The sequence below is a fragment of the Callionymus lyra genome, chromosome 4 (assembly GCF_982586985.1).
Source record: "Callionymus lyra chromosome 4, fCalLyr1.hap1.1, whole genome shotgun sequence".
Taxonomy (NCBI): Eukaryota; Metazoa; Chordata; class Actinopteri; order Syngnathiformes; family Callionymidae; genus Callionymus; species Callionymus lyra.
The window spans coordinates 29,553,272-29,565,870 of NC_141821.1; positions in this window are offsets into that span (position 1 = coordinate 29,553,272).

Below are 12,599 nucleotides of genomic sequence, written 5' to 3' on the forward strand. Positions count from 1 at the left end.
CTCACCATATGTAATCTTTGTGTGGCACTATACGGACGATAGTTTAGCATGTTTAGTTTATAATCAGATGTATGATGTAACCATCTCACCTGCTTTTGACATGTTGACCCCTTCCACCTCCGATGGTTAGTCCGGCACCTGATATGCAGCACTCCATCTCACCTAGAAAAGAACATAGAATTGCATTTTAGATTATTTCCATGATGGGATGTGCTGTAGGTTTACAAGTTTGTGTTACAAATATTACTTACTCACTTACTTCACATTTGAAATCATTTGTCAGGAACCACAGAGAGAAAGGTTTCATGTCAAGCAGGTCTGGAGTTCTAGGCAGTTCTTGCAGGTCCCTTCCATGCAAAAACAAAACAAAAACATACAAGTGCTCCCTTTTAAATATAATAAATCAATAAATACAAGCAAGTATACTTGATCATTCAGAGATAAGGTCTCCATGTTTCCTTCATCCATTGTTTGATGGTGTTTCCATCTGGTTTACCTCTTTATGCTGGAATTTAAAATACTTTTCATTATTATTTTATATATATTCTTTCATTTAAAGAAAACTACAACAGATCAAATCCCTCATCCAAAAGGGTTAAAATAAACGTATACTTATATAATTAAATACGATAAATATGTTATCTGTATTAATATGTGGAAGTGATAAATGAAATCAATATCTTGAATATTAATAAAAATAAATCGCCTACCATGACCTGCCAATATAGCAAACTTTTTATTGGAATATAAATATATTTTCGTCCTTTCAAAATAACAAACAAAATACGTGTGTGAGTTGCATTATAATTTAAAAAGCTAAGTTGTAGCGAACTAGCTCTCGTGTTAACGCACCACAGAAAGTTACATTACACGCAATGAAACATTATTTCTGAGTCTTAAAGCAATAATTATATCTTACCTCAATAGACGAGTGACGCGCACCTGGTTCCGTCAAGTTACTGCACAAACGTGTGTACAAAATGCTATCGATCTTTGTAAACAAGTGTGACGTCAACATCCGGAGGTTTGGCGGAAGTAGCGTATGCGGCAGTTTGAAAACTTTTTAGCTGACGCTAAACTTAAACTAAACTTAACTCGGTCTTTATACAAGCACACATCTACAATTGTATTCCATGGCAGTTTTAAACAAACAAGCACAATATCTCATTTTATTCCTGTGGTGTGATGGCTCTACATTCCTGCATGATCAGTTTATTAGCGTGTGTGACGTCACCTCTGCATGATCGCGATTACTGTTGACAAACGTCACATAGACCGCTCATAATCGCAGCTAAATAAAAAGAAAACATATGTCCATAAATCTCAATGAAAGGTTCTATTTTCATAGAAAAGCGCACCGGATTATAAAGAGGATCAAGCGAAATAGCACATCCAGACTTTATTTTACTCATTCATAAAACAATGTCAACATTATGGAGTTGAAACACCTAAAAATATACAATATAGTCACTTTTACAGGACCTTTTAAGCATGTATTAATCTGCTTCAAAATTAAGCATTTTTACCGATTTATGTTCACTGTGTACCTCATTAAAGTGGTTTGAGGTCGTTAAGCACAATTGGGGGTAGAATCGCAGTGTTGACATTAAACATTTCAAGTGCGCTTCATAGTTCTAGAATTACGGTAGCCAAAGGACAACAGCGACACGTCACGCCACGTTACCATGGCAACGAAGAGGTGGGCGACGCGTCAAATGTAACCCGGGTCGTTTGAATCCGACGTCGGGGAGCGCTCTGTATATTACTGGGTGACCCGGGTAGGCGAAAACCGACGTTTTGTCCCCCCTGTAACGTTACCCTAGTGACGCCAGGGGGACATTGCACAGCGTCGGACGGGATGACACCTTGGGTGTGAGGACGTGTTGTCCAATCAGGGCAGGGGACCCAGATGCGGAAGAGTCAATAATCCACGGAGGAAGAGCTCAGAATAAAAGTCTTTAATAACTCCAAAGCGGTCCGTAATAGGGAGGAACAGGAACAAAAAACAAAACAGGCGCTCGGGACGAAGGCAGGGCATGGCTAGAGATCGGGGTCTCAACAGCAACTAAAAACAAAAATACAAAAAGACTCAGGTGAGTAAAATAAAGCGCTGACAACATCAGGGGTATCCACAAGATTTACAAAGTTCAGATTCAAAAGCGAGGAGGGAGATCAGAGGGATAGCCAACCTGGTCTGGAAACTCAATACTCTGGCGAGTTCTTCTGGGTAGAGATGCTCCTTATCAATAGGAAGAACCCGCCACTCAATCATCACCAGCCGCGCAACTGCCAGCGTCTGTCAATAGAAAACACAGGACACAACATAAACATAAACATGACAGTACCCCCTCCTCTAGGTAGCGCCTCCAGGCGTTCTACCAGGTCTCTCCGGGTGCTCCCGGTAGAAGTCTTGGAGGAGGGAGAGGTCAAGGATGAGAGAGCGGGATATCCAAGAGCGTTCCTCTGGACCGTAACCCTCCCAGTCCACTAGATACTGATAGCCCCGACCTCTGCGGCAAACCTCCAGGATCTTGTGCACTCTATACGCGGGATGATCGTCGATGATGAGTGGAGGAGGTGGAGGCTCGGCTGGAGAACTAAGAGGACTGGAGGTGACAGGCTTCAGGAGTGGGACGTGGAATGTAGGGTGGACCTTGAGCGACGGGGGAAGCTTGAGGCGCATGGCAGTGGGACTGATGATCCTCTCAATCTCAAAAGGCCCTACGAACCTGGGGGCCAGCTTACGTGATTCCACTGGAAGGGGGAGGTCCCGGGTGGAAAGCCAGACCCTCTGGCCAGGTGAGTAATCCGGAGCTGGCACACGGTGCTTGTCAGTGAGACGTTGATTACGGGTGGCGGTGCGGGACAAGGCAGCCCTGGTATGGTGCCAGACAGACCGACAACGTCATAGGTGGGCACGGACAGAGGGAACCGCTGCTTCCCTCTCCTGAGAGGGGAAGAGAGGTGGTTGATACCCGTAGGCAGCCATGAATGGTGACATCCCAGTGGCTGATGACGTCAGGGAATTGTGAGCATACTCCACCCAGGGGATATGCTGACACCAGGAGTAAGGTGACGAGCCGACACACAGCGTAGTGCGGACTCCAGTTCCTGGTTAGCCCGCTCTGTCTGTCCGTTACTCTGTGGATGGTAGCCTGACGAAAGGCTGGGATTTGCCCCCAGGGACTTGCAGAAAGCTCTCCAGACTTGGGAGGAGAACTGAGGTCCACGGTCAGAGACGATGTCCACTGGAATGCAATGAATCCTAAAAACGTGTTGGACCAGCAGGTCCGCTGTCTCCAATGCGGAAGGAAATTTGAACAGAGGGATGAAGTGCACCATCTTGGAGAAACGGTCTACCACAGTGAGGATTACAGTCATGCCCATAGAGGGAGGAAGACCACTGATGAAGTCCACCGAGATGTGCGACCATGGGCGACTCGGAACAGGTAGGGGTTGAAGGAGACCAGCTGGGGGGCGACTGGATGACTTTCCACGAGCACAAATGGCGCAGGCAGCCACAAACTCCTTGACGTCGCGTGCCATCTCCGGCCACCAGAATCTCTGTCTAAGAAAGGCAAGAGTCCTATATGGCATGCTACCCTGTGGTTGTGCCCCCACTGAAGCACCTGGGCACGAGCTGGCTGGGGAACGAAGAGTCGATCAGACGGTCCAGAGCTGGGTCCTGGGTGATTCTCCTGAGCCTCCAGAACTACCTTCTCGATATCCCACTGGCCGCCCTAACAAAGCACCTCTCTGGGAGGATGGTCTCATCTGCAAGACCCTCCTGGGGAGGAGCAAACTGTCGGGACAAAGCATCAGGCTTAATGTTCTTACCTCCCGGGCGATAAGTCAGTGAAAAGTCAAAACGTCCCAGAAACAGGGCCCAACGGGCCTGGCGGGAGTTCAGGCGCCTGGCTTCCTGTAAATAAATCAAGTTCTTCTGATCTGTTATCACGAGAAAAGGTACCTCAGAGCCCTCCAGCCAATGCTTCCACTCCTGAAGTGCAGCCACCACCTCCAAGAGCTCCCGGTTACCAATATCATAGTTGCGCTCCGCACCTTGTTGTCCTTAGAGCACCTCTGGGAAAGCACCGCTCCTATGCCGGTGTCAGAGGCATCCACCTCCACAATAAACTGACGGGCTGGGTCAGGGTGTCGTAGGATCGGTGCGGAGGAGAACAGCGAGCTTAGCTGGTTGAAAGAGTCTTCAGCCTTGGCGGACCAGAGGAAGGAACTCTTTGTGGAGGTAAGCTGAGTTAGTGGAGCTGCAACCTGGCTATAACCCCGGATAAACCTGCGGTAAAAATTAGCAAATCCCAAGAACTGTTGTAACTGCTTGCGGCTAACAGGCACCGGCCACTGAGAAACTGCCTCAACCTTCATAGGATCTGGCCTCAGCTGACCCTGCCCTAAAATAAAACCAAGAAAACTCACAGTTGAAACTCCAAACTCGCACTTCTCAGCCTTAATAAATAGTCTGTTCTCTAAAAGCCGTTGGAGAATGCGGCGGACATGGCTGAGGTGTTCTTCCTGGGAACTAGAAAAAATTAAAATTTCATCAAGATAGACATAAACAAAATCATTCAAGAAATCCCTTAAAACCTCATTAATAAGTCTCTGAAAAACTGCGGGAGCATTTGTCAGGCCAAATGGCATGACCAGATACTCAAAGTGTCCTAAGGGAGTCTTAAATGCAGTCTTCCACTCATCACCCTCTCTAATACGCACCAAGTGATACGCACTTCGAAGGTCAAGCTTAGTGAAGACCATGGCCCTGTTTAGTGGATCAAATGAAGGGTCTATGAGTGGGAGAGGATATTGATTCTTGATAGTGATGCTGTTTAACCCCCTGTAGTCTATGCAGGGTCCTACGGACTTGTCCTTCTTGCTGACGAAAAAGAACCCTGCACCAAGAGGCGAAGAGGAGGGGCGAATCAAACCCGCCGCCAGTGACTCCCCGATATAGGTGTCGAGGGCTTGTCGCTCAGGACGAGAAACCTTGTATAGTCGACTACAGGGAAGTGGGGAACCGGGAAGCAAGTCGATGGCGCAGTCATAAGGACGGTGTGGTGGTAGAGATAGAGCCCTCTCCTTGCTAAAGACCTCGACCAAACTGTGATACTCCGGAGGAACGGAACAAAGATCAGGAGGGGGAGAAGCAGGAAGCGTAGGACGAGAGGTAGTAGGAGCAGAACGAAGACACTGTGAAAGACAACGAGGGCTCAAACCAAGTACAGCAGAATTCACCCAGTCAAAGTGAGGATTATGGAGACGAAGCCACGGGAGACCAAGAACTATAGGAGAAGAGGGAGATGAAATGATAAGAAAACAAAATACCTCAGAATGGTTACCCGAAATAATGAGGGAAAGGGGGGTGGTCTGGTGAGTAACGTCGGTCAGAGGTCTGCCATCTATGGCACAGACCGGGCGCAGAACGTCAAGTCTAACCAGGGGTAGGTCAAGGGAGAGGGCAAAGTTCTTATCAATAAAATTTTCGTCAGCGCCAGAGTCGATCAACACAGTCTCAGAGGTGGTGGTCGTGCCAGTCGTTAACAGGGCAGGAAGTGTGATTCGGTGAGGTGAGTCAGGTGTGTCCCACCTGAGCACTGACGCCCGTCTGTGGAGGTCGGCTAACACGCTCCTGTAGACTGCGACCAGTCTGACCGCATCTCTCCCTCAATCTATTATCAATCCTTATAGCAAGGCTGATAAGAGCCTCTAAACCCTCTGGTCCTCCCTGGTGGCCAACTGATCCCTAACAGCATCATCTAAGCCTTGAACAAAAACAGTGACAAGAGCAGGCTCGTTCCAACAACTCTCAGCTGCTAAAATGCGGAAACTTATAGAGTACTGTCCCACAGAATTGGCACCCTGTCTTAAACTAGGCAGTTTACGACCCGATGATGAGACAGAACGATAAGGCAAATCAAAAACACGACGCAACTCAGTGGTGAAACTCTCATAAGCAGACAAGATAGGTGAGTTAGACTCCCATAAAAAAGTGACCCATTCTACTGCTCTACCCCGGAGAAGATTAATTAAAAATGCAATCTTAGCACGATCAGTGGAGTAAGAAAATGGTTGTTGATCAAAAACTAACTGACACTGTAAAAGAAACCGCCCACAAGCCCCCACACTCCCGTCATATTTCTCAGGAGAAGGTATAGCAGGCTCACGAGCAGACAGCACAGCAACAGGCTCAGATGACGTGTGTGCAGCAGTGCCTGGGGCAGACTCAGGTGCGGGAGGGGCTGAGTGAAGAGTGAGTCTTTCCAACGCGGCTGCGAGTCGGAAGAGAATCGCGCTGTCTTCCAGTGACGCCTCCTCCACAGCGCATAGTCTCTCGGCTTGAATCTTCAGCGCATCCTGAAGCTCTGAAACTTGCGCTGGGTCCATGATGGCCAGAGTATTCTGTCACGATCCGATCAGGGCAGGGGACCCAGATGCGGAAGAGTCAATAATCCACGGAGGAAGAGCTCAGAATAAAAGTCTTTAATAACTCCAAAGCGGTCCGTAATAGGGAGGAACAGGAACAAAAAACAAAACAGGCGCTCGGGACGAAGGCAGGGCACGGCTGGAGATCGGGGTCTCAACAGCAACTAAAAACAAAAAGACAAAAAGACTCACGTGAGTAAAATAAAGCGCTGACAACATCAGGGGTATCCACAAGATTTACAAAGTTCAGATTCAAAAGCGAGGAGCGAGTTCAGATGGATAGCCAACCTGGTCTGAAAACTCAATACTCTGGCGAGTTCTACCGGGTAGAGATGCTCCTTATCAATAGGATGAACCCGCCACTCAATCATCACCAGCCGCGCACCTGCCAGCGTCTGTCAATAGAAAAAACAGGACACAAACAAACGGAAACACACCTTCAAAATAAAACAAGAAGAACATTAACATGACAATAATGGCACAATCTATGTAGATAGATAGACTTTATTAATCCCTCTGGAGATCCCCTCTGGGAAATTCGGTGCCTGCTGTTAACCCCGACACTCAATAAGAGTATTGAGTCAATGAGATAATAGTAGGATCACCTAATGGAGTATCCCTGGTATCAAACTTATCAGCGCAGGTAACAAGGTAACAGCTACAGTTTTTGTTTAGTAGGCTCTAATGGGAACTGTGAGGGAGCAAGAGGATGAACTGTACTGCTCTGTGTATGTGCAATCAAAGCCAAAGTATATTTTGTTGGAGCTCTGACCGAGACCTAGGATGTACAACATTGGCTACAAACGATATCCTGCTACTAAATGATGTTTCAAACTGGCAGAGGTACCTGTGGCATGTGGTCTTTGTTTCCGGTATCTCTACCGACTCATAGAAAACCACAGCTTTTACCGATTAGCTACATCTAATCGGGCAGCAAGCTACTACAGTATCTGCGTAATGTAGATAGATTTTTCTTTGACCTGAATGAGTTTTACTTTCAATGCGTTTTTTCACCAATTCAAGCCCATGAGATATAAATGGTGAATAATGACAATTCTGAACAAAGTAGACATGGACAGAGAACACTCTATATTGTTCCACTTTCCTTAAACTTGGGCTGTAGCGGAAACAAACAGAAAGGCAAAAACCTAAACAACACTTACCCGAAATGAATCTGTCAAAATCCATCTAATATTGCATAATCACATATCAATTCTTTAGACGCCAATGGCTATTCTCTTTGACAAATCTTACCTGCAGCAAGTAGCTCTTAGCTGAAGTTTGGTAGTTTTTGAACACTCATGGAGCCATTTTTAAGGTTGCTTTGGTGAATTTAGTTGCTTCAGCAATTTTGTGTTTTATTTTGTGATTTGATTTTTCTTTTAAGATGTGATATCATTTTAAAAGAAACCTGCACGTAAACTTTGTGGAAAACATCCACAAAAAGATCAAGATCATGAAGAATAGCTTTGGCTTTTTTGACAGGATAAACTTCAGCTATTCAGGTATTGGTCCAAGCTATAAAAAAAAGGCAGCGTATTGCAGCTTACCAGGTTCATTTTGATGAACCACACATTTTTTTTATTGGAAAGACAGATGAAGCGACACACATTGAACTTAAGGCGGACATTTAAAATTATCATTTGCAAAATGCAAAATAGTTTAAAATAGACACCTTTTTTTCAGTTACAAACACAAAGATTGTTTCAAAATATGTTTAACAACAGTGAGGCCGTTCTAACAAGGTTTTATTTCGTCTGACAATTAGAAATAAAATTAAATGTAGCCATTATAAACACAACATTATAAACACAACAGTTAATATTTATTAGAAATAAGAAGAAAAACAACATTTAAACCTAAACATATCAACACATCATATTCAGCGGTTGAAGAATAAAATATAGAAATATAATTAAATACTGAGTTACACATCAAAACATTAAATTGAAAGGGGTTCAAGCATCTCATCTCAGTGCAAATCTGAAGTAGGAGTTCAGATAGAAAATAATATATGCAGAAATGGAAACGTTCTTATTACACAAAGTACAGACTGAAAAACATCCTCCCTCTACTTAAGTACTACTTCAGTCTATTGATTATGTTCCTTGAGGAATCATTGATCAGGTTTTAAGAGTTTGAGTAAAAACATGACGGGCAAGATCAAGTTAGAGTGGATGGTGGACCACAAATACAATATTAGCAGTAAACAATCTTCCACCATATTATTTGTTTTTAAGAAGTTTAAAGTTAACAACAGACCTAATAGAAACTTTATGGACAACATTATCAAAATGATCATGATCATAAAGAACGCCTTTCGCACTTTTTGACTCAGTCCTCGTTCAGCCTTTTTTCCAGGTCTGGGAAGCTTCAGAGTCCAGAGAACAACAAGACTGGCAGAAGCGATGGAAGACCAGTTTAAAGATAAAACGATGAAATCAAGAATCAAGCCTAAAATGAGTGACCTGAGGAATAACAATGAACGTACAATACTAAAGAACCAGACCAATAAAACACTGATGTGTCTCATCATGATTCCTTTCCTCTGTTTCAGACTGATGTAGATGACAGGATGAACCACAGCCAGGTATTGATCCAAGCAAGTAAGAAAATGCAGAAACTTTCCAGCGTACCAGGCGACTACCTGTATAATGGTTCCAAATGTTAAGATATTTTTATATTTGTAATAGTTGACAAAAGTGAGGACTGATCCCAGAATACTCAGCATGTTTATGAGGGTCGTGTGGAGGGTGAGGTAGTCCGAGTGAGACATTCTGGAAGTAGAGCGTTGCACTTTCCACTGAAGGTAAAACTGGTAGAGGATGAAGGCGAAGAAAGGGAATTGTAAGACATTTACAATGTGGTAGGAAAGAAACACATTGATAAAAGATTCAACTTTCATGCAGTCGAAAGTGAGAGGACTTGAACCATTCATTCCTGCAATGAAACAGATCTTTTAAATATGAGAAATGAGAAATATAAAATGTTTTTTAAAAAAAAAAGCAAAAAAGAAGAAAGAGACAAGATTCACCCATTCAGAATTTGCTAAATATTTTAAAAAAAATCTCAGTATTTATAATTCACATTTTTGATTTGGAATCTACCTTCCTGGAATAATGTGTGTGTTAATATACCTGGTGAATTAATGTGTCTTAACATACCTGGGATTTAAAAGAAGAGTCACAAAAAACTTAGAAAAAAGATGATTTTTCAACAAGGTTACAACAAAGTTCCTTGTTATCATGACAGAGAGTCAGTGTTCAGCTGATGACAACTGTTGAGAGCTTTTGATTTGTTTGATGGCCGAGTCAATACATCTATTTGCATGTTATCATGTTTTGCATCGTCCAATCAGAACACAGTAAATGTTGTCATTTTGCATTGAGTAGCTTTTGTATGTAAATCATAGCATTCAAACTAATACAATTTCTCTCTTCCAATGCTTTCATTGATATTCAACTAAAAATAAAAAAAAGTAATTAATTAATAATTCCTTTGTAGTGATTAACTTTCTAATTTAATTTAATTTAATTTCTTCACATTTTAATTCCATAAATTAAACTTTACCTGACGTGTTTATATGAATTTATCAATTATTGTAGATTTAAAAGAAAAAAGAGGGTCAACGGTTCTTATTTAGGATTGAAAATGTAGGATTGTAAATGAAGCAAGAGTTCATTGTAGTTGTCTTGAGGCTGGACAGAAGGTTTGCTCCATTTTAATCCTCTGGAATAAACATGTGTCTCAAAACTTGCAAAAATGGCAGACACAATTCAAGATATTAGGTAAAAGGGAATAATTGTTCCCATTGGTGCTGTGTATTGGCAAGAAACATGATACATGTGTGATGATAGGATATATTGCAATACTGTAGGAAAAACGATATATTGTTTCTTTAAAAGAAATAACACTTTTTTTCTGGCTTTTATGATGAAGAAATGATCAAATACTTTGTCATGGTCCCCTTCCTGAAAATTATTTAGAGGAGAGAAATCCTTCCAGGCTGTTGCTCCTAAGCTTTGGAACGATCTTCCTCTCTCTTTGCGCTTGATGGAGTCTACTGACTCCTTTAAGAAACATCTTAAGACGTTTTTATTTGTTCAGGCTTTTCCTTGATTTTCTGGAACTCCTGTTGTGTTATCAGTTTTATCTTGCCCTTTAAAGTATATACTTAATTGAATATTGTTTTGATTGTTTAAGCGCTTTGTGATCCTGGTCTGGAAAAGCGCTATACGAAAAAATAAGTTACTTACTTACTTACTTACTTATATTTTGAGTCTTGTCACCGCCTATTCACTTCTCCTGCCCTGTGTTTCTGTGTTGGCAGTCGACAAGGGCCAGTCCCCCAGCAAGTCCACAGCTGCTGGCCAATCAAGCTCTGCAGCTTAAACGTGGGCCCTTTGTCGGCGTCAGTCGGTTCCATCTCTAAACCCTGGTAATCTCCTGACTCCTGCATGCTTTGTTTGTGCATTCTGACTGTAAGCTGAATCCTGACTGCTTTTTTTTGTCAGCGCTTTTTGTTCATTTTTGTTAGGTATTTATACATTTTAACATTTTGTCATTTTGTGATTTTGACATTTTGTTGTCCGTATGTAAATTAAGTGGGTGGGCCGAAAATCAGTCCAAGGCAGTAATTGGTTAAACAGGCGAATAAAACTAAAGCAATCAAACTGCTGCAACTGGTCTAATGCATTGACGCTGCACGAAGAGTGAAATAATCTTTTCTGAAATCTTAGCAAACAAACTTGATAAGTTGTCTGTGTTGTTCATGTGCATGAGAATGTTTTTTTTTTAACAAACACGACCCTACTGAATGAAGTCCCTGAATCTAACAGTTTAAGCAGAAGCTCATGTGGCTCAGTGGAAGAGTTCACAAGATCGACTCCCAGTTACTGATTTTCATTTTTCCGCAATGCAATTTCTTTTTTTTAATCTCAACGTGATGCAGATATTTATTCATTTTGAAATGAGCAACAATTAGAGACAATTGTTATGAGTAACAATTTAACATTGAATAGAAGGCTAACTGTCTTTTTATCTTAACTCTATCCATAACATCACTTTGAATTAAAATAAAATGTTTTTTTCAAAGTAACACATTTTTTTTTCATTATTACCAAAATGGTGCTATTGGATATCGATACAGTACCGGGAATAAATATATTGCGATATATCATATCGATATCTTCTTACCCAACTAATTTCAATTGAAATATTTTTATTTTTTCATGTCTTTCTTAGTTTGTGGTTCCTTGACAGTTACCATTGATTAATGAGGGCTAAATTGTTCATGTTAGACACAGGTTCCTGCTGAAAATAACTTAAGAGTTACTACTGAGACCACCTTAATACATTCAAATCCAGTGATGTTGTTTTATTAGTTAAAAGATGTTCACAAGTTAATCCCCCAACTGTGTTATAAGGTAAATAAAAAAAAAAAGCTTAACCCAAGAAAAATATTTATTTATGATGTTGTGTAAATAAAAGAAAAAAAAGTTAGTAATTAAAAACAGATATTATTATAACAAGTTAACAACTTAAAACAGAATAGAAAATAATATGTAAACAACTTGCACCTACTGGTAATAATAAGTTACTTTAATCAATTTAATCAAAGCACATTATTACAACACAGCTGTCATGAAAGTAAGTTTCCCAGCCTTTCATAACATCTTTAGGATTTATATTTCAGGATTTAAGAGCCTTGAGCAAAAACAAGACGGGCAAGATCAAGCTAGAGGGGATAGTCGACCACCAAAACCCTATTAGAACTAAACAATTTCCCGCTTCGTTCATCTTGGATTTCATAAACATTATCAGAAGAATAAAACTCCAAAGAAACTTGCTGGACAACACACAAAAAATGATCATGATCATGAAGAACGCCTTTTTCATTTTTTGATTCCTTTTGAGTACTCGTTCATTCTTTTTTCCGGGTGTGGGACGCTTCAGAGTCCAGAGAATGACAAGACTGTGAGCACTGATGGAGATCCAGATTAAAGTCAGAACAATGAATTCAACAATGACAGTTAATGATAATGACCAGACATACAACAATGAACCTAAAATACTAATGAACCAGACCAATAAAACACTGATGTGTCTCATCATGATTCCTTTCCTCTGTTTCAGACTGATGTAGATGACAGGATGAACCA